Source organism: Sorex araneus, chromosome 3, assembly GCF_027595985.1.
Source record: "Sorex araneus isolate mSorAra2 chromosome 3, mSorAra2.pri, whole genome shotgun sequence".
NCBI lineage: Eukaryota > Metazoa > Chordata > Mammalia > Eulipotyphla > Soricidae > Sorex > Sorex araneus.
The window spans coordinates 125,948,387-125,962,885 of NC_073304.1; positions in this window are offsets into that span (position 1 = coordinate 125,948,387).

Sequence of the window (14,499 nt, forward strand, 5' to 3'; positions counted from 1 at the left end):
GCGGTGCCTTTGCTCCTGTCTGATCCTCTCTGAGGTTAGAGAATACCCACCTGTTCTTTATTTCCTTTCTTCCTGTCTTTGGTTTTGGGGTCACACGTGGTGATGCTCAGGGCTAACCGCTTCTGCACTCAGGAGTTACTCCCGGGGGTGCTCAGGGGGAACCAGATGGGGCTCTGGCTATCGAACCCTGATGGGCTTGAGAGCAAAGCAAGTCCCAGGCGTGTGGAGCTGCCCCTTCGCCCTAATAAGGGGCCAGAGAATGGGCTCAGTGGGGAAGCAGCTTTGCTGGAAAAGATCAAGGGACTTAGAGAAAGACGGTGTCACTTTCAAGGAAACTTAGTGGCCCAACTTTTCCCCTTAGGATTTGAGTGAGCCCTGTATGCAGCTGAGCTGTATGCTTGGCATATTATTATTATTGTTGTTATTGTAGTTGGGGCTGGAGTGATAGCATAGCGGTAGGGCATTTGCCTTGCACGCAGCTGACCTGGGTTCGATTCCTCTGCCCCTCGCAGAGAGCCCGGCAAGCCACCGAGAGTATCCTGCCTGCACGGCAGAGCCTGGCAAGCTACCCATGGCATATTCAATATGCCAAAAACAGTAACAACAAGTCTAAAAATAGAGATGTTACTGGTGCCCGCTCAAGCAAATGGGATGGCAGTGACAGTTGTTATTGTGGTTTGAGACCACACATGGTAGAGCTCAGGGCTTACTCATGCTAACATTTAGGGTGCTAAGTGTGGTGCCAGGATTAGAACCTGGCAAGATACAAGTGTCTTAACCCTTGTGCTTATCCCCTTTGTCTCATAGGTCATGTTTTAAAATAAATACTGAACTTATTTTAAATAATAATAATAATAATAATAATAATAGTAAGATGCTTGCCTTGCATGCAATTGACCTGGATTCAATCCCTGGCATTCCATATGGTCACCAAGTACCATCAGGAGTGATTCCTGAGTGCAGAGCCAGGAGTAACTCCTGATGTGCCCCCTAGGCCCCCCCACAAAAAGGGTACTGAGGTTTCTTTGTGGGGGATGTAACTCAAGGTAGCCTTCATGGAAGAAAGGTACCCCAGGCAGCTGAGAGTCCTGGGGACCCAGAAGCCAGCCTTTCACAGTCCCACCTGGCTCCCCACAAAAAGCCAGAGCTCACGAGATTAACCCTGCCCAGAAGAAATGGCTACAGATTCCAGTGCAGAACACTTTAGGGTTGGAGTTGGGAGATCCGGCAGGGATTGATCAGGCAGCCAGAGCCTTGGCCTCATGTGTCTTTCTGTCCTGGCTCATGCTGTGGACACAAGGTCTCTGAGCAGGTACTCAGGCTCCAGGGGGAAAACACCCCTCTCACTAATGGGGGAAGGAGCTGGGGATGGGGCTGGGGTGGGGTCAAGGAAGTGAGAAATATTCAGGAACCAGTGATCAGGAAGGAACCCATGGGGTCACAGCAGGCCAGACTCACCGGGAAGTTGTCCTCCTGGAGTGTGGCTACCCAGGACGCCCCTTAGCGGTCTTCAAGCTTGTCTTGGAGTCCAGGATCCGGTGGTTTCGAGAGCAGCTCAGCTCTGAAATCTCAGCAGGCCTGTTCCCCAGACACCGACCGCCGACCCCACCCTCCGAGATTCCCCAGTCCCCGAGGCCCCTCCTTCCCACACTGAAATTGTGGTCTTTAGCCAACACCCACTCCACGCCTGAGCCTTTTTCTAAACATGACACCTCCTCCCCTCCCTCCCCCAGCTTCACCTCCCTTCCCGGTTGGTCTTCAGGGTCTGAGAACTGAAGGGAGTCCGTCTTGTGGGTCAAGGTGAGTCACAGGGGTCACTGCCTCCTGACACATGGATTTCGTTTGCTAGGGTGCTGGAGCCACTGTGAGGGGGAAGCTCCCTTCCCCAAAGACCCCAGTGCCCCAGTCTATAATTAGGCTCACAGGGATTTTTAGGCAAAATTGAGTGAGGGCAAGGGTGTTCTCAGAGGAGTCTGGGAACCGGGTGCAGGAGCCCCGAGAAGGGGGCTCTCTCGGACTCTGTTTGAAATGCAGTGGCAATAATCCTGCCTTAGTGGCCCGGATGATGGATCCCGGTTCTCAGGAACCCCAGGTCTCTCTGCAGGGGCAGAACAAAGCTAGAAGGACTGTGTTTAGATGAAAGGGGCTGACTTGGGTCACTTCATCCCAGGGCCTTTGATCTGCAAAAGCCTTTGGCCCAGCCTGGCTGGAAACTGCCTGAGGCTCTGTCCACACACACCTGTACCACTGGGCTCTTTCTTGCTGTCAGTCCTTATCTGGGCAGCCCCGAGGAACCCCAGGACACCCCAGAACTGGCCAGTCGGGGCTGGCTGGATGACTGGGAATCTGGGGAGGGAGGGCCTTCTCCCAGCCAAGCCTCAGACACACTGCTTCAGCGGAAGTGCGCCTGGCGCCTTGCTGGGTGGGGAGAGACCTGTCAGGCTCTGTCCTGCAAACAAGCCCTGAGCCTTGGAGACCCAGGAGGCCAGGAGGAGGGACGGGCAGGGGGGTGATAGGTGCAGCCTGGCTGTGGGCAGCCTCAGGGAGCCTTTCACTCCATTCCTTTCACTCCATTCCTTTCAATCCATACGCTCTCGGCGTGGAGCGCGTCTCCTGCCCAGCTTCTCTCAGATTAGCCAGGGGTGCCTTGGTGGACAGCCTGAGACCCCATGGGATCTGGGGAGCTTGGACTGGGCTGCCTTAATGAGGGGTCAAATGCACTGTGAGGGGAGGAGGTTAGTTACCTGTAGTGGTGGCAAAAGAAGACCCCAGGGAGCAATATTGAGATTCTCCTTTGTATACAATTAAGCAAAGCTGGAGAGAGACCCCGGGGGAGGAACCCACCCACCCACCCCACAGCTCTCATGGTCATTCCTTTTCAATTTTCTGAAGCCCCAGGCCTTTTATCTTCCTTCCTTCCTCCCTTCCTTCCTTCCTTCCTTCCTTCCTTCCTTCCTTCCTTCCTTCCTTCCTTCCTTCCTTCCTTCCTTCCTTCCTTCCTTCCTTCCTTCCTTCCTTTCTTTTTTTAAAAAAAATTTATTAGTGAATCACCGTGAGGTACAGTTATAAACTTATGAACTTTCATGTTTGCATTTCAGTCATACAGTGATCGTTTACCCATCCCTTCACCAGTGCCCATTCTCCTCCACCAATGTTCCCAGTATCCCTCCCACCACCCTGTCCCCCACCACCCCACCCTGCCTCTGCAGCAGGGCATTCCCTTTTGTTCTCTCTCCTTTTGGGTATTGTAGTTTGCAATAAAGGTATTGCGTGGCCTTTGTGTTCAGTCTATGGTCTACTTTTGGCACGCGTCTTTCAACATGAATGGGTCCTTCCAACATCCTCTACTTGGTGTTCCCTTCTCTATCTGAGCTGCCTTTTCCCCCCCCGGCATGTGAGGCCAGTTTCCATTTTTGGGCAACACCTGGCTCCTGGCTCTGCACTCAGGAAGCACTCCTCGTTGGCCTGGGGGACCATAAGGGATGCCAGGGATGAAAACTGGGTTGGCCATATGCAAGGCAAGTGCCCTGCCCGCTGTACTATTGCTCTGGCCTCTGGAGTCCCAGAGTTGAGTTAATTCCGTAAAACTCTAAAACTTGCTGGCTGCCTCACCAGGGCAAATGTCTGTCTGGGACTGGTGACCTGTGTCTGATTTCGGCCTTTGAACTGCTGTTTGCCATGGGCCGACCCAGCCTAAGCAGGCTCGCTCCTGGGAACTGCTTGTGTGGCCTTCAGACCCGGAGAGCATGCTGGTGGCCACAGGGCCGTATTTGCACACTGGTCAGCCTCCCCCGCATAGCTGATTCAGGGGTGAACTCTGTTTATCACCATTATCCCCTTTTTAAACATCAAGCTCTGGGCCAGGGAAGCAGCTCCATGAGCTAAGTGCATGCAGGAGGCCTGGGTTTGATCCATGACACCATGTGGTCCTCTGAGCACTGCCAGGGGTGACCACTGAGCACTACTTGTATGGCTTCAACACCCCAAACAAACAAACAACATTGGGCTGGAAAGACGATACAGGAGGCAAAGCTCTTGCCTTGCATGAAGCTAACGATGGTTTGAATAGTCCTGGACGCTATATACGGTCCTCTGAACATCACACCTGAGCACAGAACTAGGAATAGCCCCTGAGCACCACCAGGTGTGGTCCCCAAGTCCAAACCAAAACAACAAACAAATCAACACCAAGCCCTTGCCGCTGTCAAAGCCTAATGCCACAGGCGGGCATTAGCTCATGGCATCCCCACCAGGTGGTTACTATTCCCAGGCTCCAGAGAGGGAAACCCGGGCTGGCTAAGCTCTGAGCATGCTAATTGTCCTTTGTGCTTAGTCATCACTTTCTTTTTGTTTGTTTGTTTGTTTGTTGTTTTGGGGGGTCACAACCCTGCAATGCACAGGGGTCACTTCTGGCTCTGCACTCAGGAATTAATCCTGGCGGTGCTCAGAGGACCAGGGGACCTGGAGGTGCTCAGGGGACCATAGGGGATGCTGGGAATCGAACCTGGGTTGGCCGTGTGCGAGGCAAATGCCCTACCCGCTGTGCTATCGCTCCAGCCCCCAGTCACCACTTTCTATTGCTTTCTGTAGGCCTGAGTCTCTGACACTGGATATTCACTGTAAACACTGTAAACCTTTCCCCAGTAAAGACGGACCCAAATCATGTGAGAGCCTGGGGAAGTCGAGAGATTTCAGAGTAGAGCAGCTCCTTCTGAGGAGGAACTCCTCAGGCCTGGGAGGCGTTAGGGAAAGGAGCCTCTGGCCCTTCTTAGGAGTCTGGCCATCTTCTCCAGAAGCTTCTCCTCCAGCTCTCCTGGGAAGCCATGAAGAAAGGACTGAAGGGCTGGTCCCCTGCAGGCTAGGATGCACTGGGACCAGTCAGACCATGTCTCCAGGTGACACGCCTCGCCCAGTGCAATCCACACCCAGCCCTTCATCTCTTCACCCTCTGCCCACACTCCCCAGACCACCTTTTCATGTCAGCTCACTCTTCCACATGTAGGTTTTCTAGGGGGCTGAGGGTGGTTGGATTTTTTTCTTTTCTTAATTGAATCACTGTGAGATACTCAGTTACAAAGTTGTTCATGGTCAGGTTTCAGTCATGCAGTGTTCCACACCCATCCCTCCACCAGTGTACATTTCCCACCACTAATGTCCCCAGTTTTCCTCCTGCCACCCTCCTCCCAGCCTGTCTCTGTGGCAGGCACTTTCTTCTCTCTCTCTCTCTCTCTCTCTCTCTCTCTCTCTCTCTCTCTCTCTCTGTGTCTCTCTGTCTCTATCTCTGTCTCTCTGTCTCTCTCTGTCTCTCTCACACACACACACTCACACACACATGTTTGTTCCTTTACCTATTTTCAATAAGCTGTTCTTATCCAGAGTGATTATTTACAAATATCTTTGTCATAACGGTCCCTTCTATATCCCCTCAAAAACTGGCTCTGAGGTAAAGACTTGTGGTACAGGTGGCTTATTTGAGGACTATAGAGAAGAAGTATTGAAGAGAGAAGAAGGTACCATGGAGATGCTCATGAGCACCCCATCCCACTGTATCCCACCTATCTCATCTGACCTCGTCCTACCCCACTCACCCCTTCCTACCCCATCACACCCACTCCACCTCATCCCATCGTATCTCACCCCATCCTAAACCCCTGTACCATCTCTTTGGCCTACATCAAGAATTTTCCAGATTCCCACACTCTTTATGGATCTTTGGGGAAGACCACAAGATTAGAGTGTTGATAGACTCATCCCCTGCCAAGGGTGTGGTTCTTTGTGAACTTGACTAACTTCCAGTCTGGATTTAGATTACCGCCAGAGCTGTGTTGCCTTGGCCGAAGAAGTGACCTGAGAACTTGTCTAATTCTGGCTCTCCCTGTTCATTTTCAGAGACCAGTGAACCACGAGAGGGAACTTGGCTCATCGGAGGTTCCATAAGAGAGTCCTGGCTCAGTTTTCCAGCAAGAGGACAGGCTCCTAATTTTCTTCTATTCTGGGACTGGGTTTGTTTATTTACACCATCAATGAGTCTAATCTCTTGTGGCATTAGCCATGGGAGCCTTTGTCATAGGTCTTACCAAGTAAACACACCTGATAAACAGTGTCACCAGGCAGAGCTCTGGGGTCTGACATCTGTGGTCCCCATCGCCCCAGAGCTCCAGAAAGAAACACCCCCATCACAGGTCTTTGCCCCAGAGACCCAGAATTGCAACTCTCCAAAGGCTTCCTGTCCAGCTCTGGTGATGGTACTGACTTTGTGTCAGGTGATTGCCTCTCTCTGGAGTGCAGCTGGCTCTGCCAAGGGCTAATGCGGAGATGCTGGGGCTGGAATGTGGAGGCTTGCAGATGCATTCTTTCCTGACGCTGGAGATAAGCTGGAGGCAGGGAGGGGGCTGTGGGAGGAGATGGTACCAGGCTGCTAAGTCTCCGTGAGGCCAGTTTTGGGGGAATGGCATGCGGAATGGGGGCTTTCAAGTGGTGGGGACCGAGATATCGGAGTGGGCTCCACTGACTCCAGGCTGAAAAATCTAGGAGGAGAACGTCTGGAGGAAATAGAGTCCGAGAGGGCTGATACTTGGGTTGATTTTTCTGCTGGGGCATCATCACCTCAGAGCTGTAGAATTTCTGCTGGCGCTGGTGGAATGGCAGAGTGTGTGTCCCAGGGAGAGTGGGCAGAAAAGAAGATGTACATGGGAGAGAGAGATTGTAGAAGAAAGTGGGTGGTCTGATGCTGACACAGGGACAGAAACAGTTCAGAAGTTAGGTTGACGGGCCAATGGCTGCCATGCATAAGAGTTATTTAAGGGGCTGGAACCATAGAAATATGAGGACACACACACACTCTCTCTCTCTTCTTTCTCTCTATTTTTTTTCTTTTTGGGCCATACAGTGTTGCTTAGAGGTTACTCCTGCCGCCTCCTCCTCCTCCTCCTCCTCCTCCTCCTCCTCCTCCTCCTCCTCTTCCTCCTCCTCCTCCTCCTCCTCCTCTTCTTCTTCTTCTTCTTCTTCTTCTTCTTCTTCTTCTTCTTCTTCTTCTTCTTCTTCTTCTTCTTCTTCTTCTTCTTCTTCTTCTTCCTCCTCCTCTCCATCCTCCTCCTCCTCCTCTTCCTCCTCCTCCTTTACCTCGGCTTTTAGGCTGATAGGTAGAATGAGATTGGAGATTGGAATGGAAAGAAGCCCGAGACAGCAACAGATTTGGGGGAAGCAAATCTGTTTTGTCCATATTTGTTTTGAGATGCCCATTAGACCTCCCCAGGGGATAGTGTGATAATCAGTTTGGCAATTCCAGAAAGCCGTTAAAAGCGGAGGGTTTCATCTGAAAAATATCCCCGTATTGCTGGTGTTTCCAGTCCAAAGACTAGCTGCATTCATCTGGGGAAAGTGTCTAGAAGAAGAAGAGAATTAAGCCAACACCTGATGATGGAACAGAAGAGAAATTAGCCTTTCCAGCTTGGAGGCATAGGTAGGAAGTGAAGAAAGCCCAGCAAAGTTTGGTCCTGTGAGCATTTAGGACCCCAGGATCTCATTGAGGAGATAACCCAGTTGAGCAGGATTTCAGTCACTGAGTAAGGGAGAACATGTATGGCCTGCACAATAGCAGGGTTTAATGGGTGGAGACAGGCCCCATTTGAGACAGGTAAAAGATATAACAGCATTCATTTGTCTTTATTGGGTGGTGGTGGTTATTATTACATTTTAATCTAGGGTTTGAAGTCCAGAAAATTGGTTAGATATCAGTTGGGTGATTCTTTTGTTCCAAAGAGAATCAATTAGGTCACTGGTACTATGACAGGACTATAAACTCTAGAGTTTACTGTGACATCTCTAGGATGGGCTCCAAAAGGGAGTGGCCTCAAGAAAGACACTGTGAGGATGCTGCACAACATTCTACGACTTACCTTTAGAAGTAAGTCGTAATAGCATCACTTAGGCTATTCCTTACAGGTCAAACCAGGCACAGACTCATATATAGATTTAAGGGAAGGGAAGAAATGTAAACTCTCTCTCCCACATCTGGCAGGGCTCCAGAATATAGAGGTGCTGGGTCTCAAACCCAGGACTCCGACATGCAAAGCATTGTTCTAGCTCTTTGAACCATTTCTCTAGCGACTTTTCTTTACAAAAATTATATTGTCGTTTTTTGAGTTACTTGTGGCAATGCTCAGGGTTTACTCCTGGCTCTGTGCTCAGGGTTGATTCCTCGCTCTGATCAGGACTACGTGGTGCCAGGGACTGAAGTGGAGTTAGCCCTGTGCAAGTTAAGTGCTTTACGTGCTGTATTATCACACCTGCCTTAGACACTTCTTAATGGGAAAGCAGTCAAAGAATTTACAACCATGTCTTAAAGCCACCCCAGATACAGAACATGTTTACGGGCTGGAACGGAATGCACCAGACGAGTGGAACTTACGGTAATTAAGTCCTTTGGAGGCCACAGAGGGACAATACTAACAAAGCTGGATCTCAGGTACTCCTGTAGATAGGAGGAAAGAAGGACATGGTAAGGACAGATGCCAAAGGAAAAGAAGAAACCCTTCCCTTTAGTGACTCTGCTCAGCCCAGTCAGGAAGAAGTGAGTTCATCAGCTTAAGGTAGGCATTGAGGAGAGTTGGAAAAGAAAATTATCGAGTCATGTTATTTATCTCTTTTTATTCTTTTTGAATCACAGTGAGATACACAGTTATGAGGTTTTTCATGATTGTGTTTTATTTATGCAGTGTTCCAACACCTGTCTCATCACCAGTGTACATTTCCCACCACCAATGTCCCCAGTTTTCTTTTTCTTTTTTTTTATTGAATGACCGTGAGGTAGTTAAAAGCTTTCATGTTTGGGTTACAACCACACAATGATCAAACACCCATCCCTCAACCAGTTCACATTCCCCACCACCAGTATCCCCAGTATCCCCCCCTTTCCCACCCTCCCCCTGCCTCCATGGCAGACAATATTCCCCATACTCTCTCTCTCCTTTTGGGCATTATAGCTTGCAACACAGACACTGAGAGGTCATCATGTTTGGTCCATTATCTACTTTTGGCATGCATCTCCCATCCCAACTGGTTCCTCCAGCCATCATTTTCTCAGTGCTTCCTTCTCTATTCCATCTTCCTTCTCCCCTCCACTCATGAAGCAGGCTTCCAGCTATGGGGCAATCCTCCTGGCACTTGTATCTACTGTCCTTGGGTGTCAGCCTCATGCGATGTTATTCTATACTCCACAAATGAGTGCAGTCCTTCTATGTCTCTCCCTCTCTTCTGCAATGTTCCCAGTTTTCCTCCTGCCTCCCCACCCACAACCTGCCTCTGTGGTAGGCACTTTTCTCTCCCTTCTCTCTCTCTCCCTCTCTTCTCTCTCTTTCCCTCTCTCTTTCTCTCTCTTTCCTTTTGGGAATTATGGTTTGCAATACAGATACTGAAAAGTAATCATGTATATTTCTTTAGCTACTTTCAACTCAAGAGTAATTTTAGAGAGCTGCAACGTTAGAGACGGCTTTGAGGAGCCATCCTGAACAGTATGATTTTTCTGTCTATGCTGAACACAATATAAGTTGCAAGTCCATGATTGTTACAAAATTTGTGATGATTCATTATGCCAAATATGGATGGAAACTATGAGAGATATAGTCTGCATTTTAGGAAGTTGCTCACATTTCTTTTCATTTTAAGAAGTCAGAGTAAGAACACAAGATTAGAACTCTGACACCACTTCCTTTTTTTAAGGAGTATTGAGAAAATGGAAAATACCTGCTTCTATGACTTGAAAGCTATTTGGATCACTGAATCCTAAAGTTGGTTCAATAAAAACATTATCTGGAAAAAATGCTTTCAAAGAGTAGGTAGGTAGTGTCATTTTGTTTTTGTTTTGTTTGGGGACCATGTCCAGCAATGCTTAGGGGTTATTGCTGGATCTGCACTCAAGGATCACTTCTGATGGTGCTTGGAAGACAATATTGGATGCCAGGGATCAAAGCCTGGACAGCCACGTCGTGCAAGGCAAATGCCCTACTCATTTTATTATCTCTGCCCCCAGCTCCCCATTTCATTACAGGTCCATGAACCAGCAGTTTAAAAACTCTTAGTTGTAAGTAACAATCACTTTTTGCTTCGTTTTGTTTTTGCTTAGGGTCCACACCTGAAGGTGCTCTGGATTTACTCCTGGACCTGTGCTCAGGGGTCCTGGAAGGGCTTGCCCTACCTGCTACATGCTCTCCCTGGCCTGGCAGTGACTTTTACATGGGAATTTCTGTTGGAAATTTCTGTGGACCATTGCTGGTCTGTGAACAAATAGCTGAAAACCACTGGTATAGAAAAAGATGGACAGATGGACCACTTTATATATACACAGAGATCCAGCCAAAGTCAAGCTGTGTTATCAAGGAAGAAGGGAAAATGGTTTGGGTAGGTGAATTACGGTGTTGGCCACAGTTGTAAAATCTGCTGCTCTTAGTTGGGAGGCAGCTCTCCAGTCTCCCTTCTGTCTTTCAAGAGGCTTTGGTGCAGTCTTCCTTTTTTCTTTCTTTTTTTTTTTTTTCATTTTGGGTCACTCCTGGCTCTGCACTCAGGAATTACTCCTGGCAGTGCTCAGGGGACCATATGGGATGCTGCGAATCAAACCTGGGATGGCCGCGCGCAAAGTGAACGTCCTACCCGCTGTGCTATCACTCCAGCCCCCAGTCTTCCTTTCTTTGGGAGGGATGCAGCAGTGCTCAGGGGCTACTCCTAGTGCCTGGGGGTCACTCCCCATACTGCCAGGGGACCATAGGGTGCCATGAATCTTCTGTGGGCAAAGCATTCAGCCCATTGAGCATTGGCTCACACCCCTGTCTTCAGCCAACACCATTGCCTCTAACTGCACTGTCCGTCTTCCAGCGCGGCCCCTGCCGTCCAGCTTCCGACTGCTCCCAGGCTCCTATTTCTAAAATGCAAGTCTGTGGGGTCGGAGAGACAGTACAGGGCTAGGGGCGCTTGCTTTGCACTTGGCCTACCGGGGTTCAATTCCCACCAGTTCCTATGCCCTCCCAAGCCCTGTCAGAAGTGCTACCTGAGCGCAGAGCTAGGAGTGAGCCCTGAGCACTGCTGGGTGTGGCCCTCAAACAAGCACACAATAAAATAAATTGCAAGTCTGATCCTGGGAACTCAAGGACAAGAGCAGCACTGGCCCTCGCTCTGCTCACCTCGCTGCCAGGCCTGACTCCATTTCTGTCCTCCCCATTTGGCAAACTCACTCACCCTTCAAGGCCAAGTCTACATGTCTCCTCCTCAGGGAGATGCTGACTCAGTTTCCCTATGGTCTGAACAAAGTTCATTACCCCTCCTCACTTTTATTTATTTTGATTTACCTCAGGTCTTTTTTATAAACCAGGATTAATATTTATATTTCACTAAAGATATTTATTCATACGGCAGTCTTTTTTTTTTTTTTTTTTTTTACTTTTTAGGTCACACCTGGCAATGCACAAGGGTTACTCCTGGCTCTGCACTCAGGAATTCCTCTTGGCGGTGCTTGTGGGACCATATGAGATGCTGGGAATTGAGCAAATGCCCTACCCACTATGCTATCACTTCAGCCCCTATACGGCTGTGTTTTGCTTGATCATAAACTCTGTTATTGTACCCTTAGTAGTGAATAGCGTGACTAGCACATAGAAAGACAAGTGATACTTGTCTTTCAATACCTACATCCACATCCACCTTCTTTTTTTCTTCTATTGGAGGGGGAGACATCCAGCGGTGTTAGGGCTTACTCCTGGTTCTGTGTTCAGTGATCACTCTTACAGTGCTTAGGAGACCACCTGAGGTGACGGGGACTGGACCTGGGTCTGACATGCCAGGAAAATGCCTTACCTGCTGTTCTGTTTCACTGGACCCAATTCCCTCCTTCTTTATCAAATAAGGGACCTGACTTTCAGTTAAGTCAATGGCTACTTTAAATAAAGACTTAGTTCATCTTTCCGCCTAGCTAACTGAAGAAAGCTTATGATTTGATGCTGGAGCTAAAGCTGCCATGTTGGACTAAGAGGTGACTTTGTGAGTAGAAATAGTAAGTGCAGAGAGGTAGGGCTGGGGTGATAGTACAGAGGGTAGGGCACTTGCCTTGTGCGTGACCTACCTGGGTCGATCCCTGAGCATCTCATATGGTCCCTGAGCACCACCAGGAGTGATTCCTGAGCTCAGGGTCAGAAGTAACCCAGAGCACTGCCAGGGGTCACCCAAAAATTAACTAACTAAATAAACTAACAAAAGGTGTGAGCCATTGATGTGGTATAGAATGCTTGACAGCTTTAGGCTAGTGATAGGAGTTTTGGGTGGAAGAGAGAAAGTTCGCTTTTTGATTTTGATTTTCTGTCACTTGTAGCTAAGTTGTAATACATTCATCACTAACCCTAATTAAGATAGCAGATACATAAATAAAATCCTATAAATTATATAGATGATATGAGTTAAAAATATGTGTTTTAACTGAGTTGGATGAATTAGAATTGGCAGAACCCTCGCTTGGATGGGCAGCTTTTGACCCGTAGGCCACACTGAGTTTCCAGATATAATAGGTATGTATTTACACTGGGGGGCTACAGGTGGGGCTCAGGAGATACAGGGGCCATGCCCAGTGAATCTTGGACAGCAGTGTTAGGGTTCGAGGATGTGGTACTGTTCTGGCACCCTGGTACTAAGGATTACCTAAGTCATTTCAACAGTGCTTGGGGGGCACCAGGGCTGCCTGGTGATGGTGCTTGGAGGGTCTTGTGGCTAAAGTCAGGCCAGACCCATACCTAGTTTGTGCTTTTCCTCCTGTGCCTTCCTGTAGCCCACTGTTCACATCTGTTTGAGATGCAGACCTCACACATGCCTGTGATCTCTGATCCCGTATCTGACCGACTGTGTCCAGGTACGTTGCCTCTCCCTGAAAGGCCTTGCTCTTGTGGCCCCTGTTCTTGAGGGAACTTGGTTTGCTTTAGAAGCAATAGGTTATCACAGCTTCTGGCCAAGGGTTTAGCTGCCCTTTGCTCTCCTGATGCCTATCTGAGTCAAAGTACCATCTAGAAAGGGAAGAAAAGGTCAAATAAAAATACCTCACTCAGCTTTCAAAGCCAGAGCTCGGCCCCTGAGGATAAGTGCTCCCCGCCCCCCACCTCCCTGGAACTGGCCCCACCTCCCTGGAACTGGCCTGGATCACTCACAGGCACAGCAGGAGTTGGGCCAAGCGCTCATGGGGAGGGCCTGAATGGGAATGTTCCTGGTCACGGCTTCATGTTTTCTCCGTGGGGAATGTTGTTGGCAGATTCCTCCATTCCCCGCTGAAGTCTACCTCTGGCCCAGATTTGTAAGTCAATGTCCTACTGGACAAGTGGGTCAGCAAGTGGGGTCTGAAACATTTTCTTGTGAAAATTCTCACTATTTCAACCTTTCATATTGAATGTAAAGTCATTGTAGGACAAAACTGCCTACCGAGCAAGGTTCTGGGAATGGTCTCCTTGGGGAAATCAGGAATCAAGACAATCTAAAGCTCTTGGGTCAAGAGGGTTATGTCTTTGGGTCATGCCCGTCAATGCTCAAGGGTTCTTCCTGGCTCTGTGCTCAGAGGTCATTCCAGGAGGTGGTCAGGGGACCATTTGTGGTGCCAGGGGTCAAACCAGAGTCAGCTGTATGCAAGGCAAGTGCTTTAATTCGTGTATAGCTCTCTGGCTGCTGTGGGCTTAATGCCCAGGAGTTGACTCTCAGTCACAAGGTGTATGTTTTCTATTTTAAATCTAGGCCTTCAGGCTTTGTGACTTTGAGGGGGAAAAACCTACTCTGGGTCTGTTTCTTTATTAACCTTTGATTTGGGGGTCACACAGTATGCTCGGAGGAGGCTATTCCTAGTACAGTACTCAGGGGTCACAACTGGCAGTGCCCAGAGGACCAGAAAGTCCTGGGGTTTCAGCCAGGGACTTCCACTTTCAAAATCTGTGCTCAGCTCTCTGGGGCTCCCAACTTACTGCTTTATTTCAGATTCTACTGGGTCACTAGGTTGGCCTGCCCATTGAACCTGGTTCAGCGACGTGCAAGGCAAGTGTCACCTGCTGTGTCATCTCTCCAGCCTACACCCTTTCTATCCTTTTTTTTTTCCTGGAACCTTTCCTGGTTTCAAGCCTCTGACTTTTGAGAACTTTCCAGTAAGTCGGTAGTAGTGCAGTGATCCAAGAAAGGTGCCCTTTTGTAAACACCTCGTAGACCTCCAGCCCCAGGCCTTCTTGCACTCTGGAATCCCTCACTATTAGCCATCCTGGCTCCCGAACCTTCACAGCACAGGCCTCAAGAGCATCTTTGCTCTTTTCTGATCATCACGGAAAGTGCAAGTGGAGCTTGTTTTCCTTGGTTAATTAAAAAAATAGTTTTGGAGGGTTTGTGGGCCACACTCAGTGGTGCTCAGGCCTTACTCCTGGCTATATGCTCAGGGATCACTCCTGTCAGTGCTCTGGCGACCATGTGCAGTGCTGGGGATTGAACCGAGATTGGCTG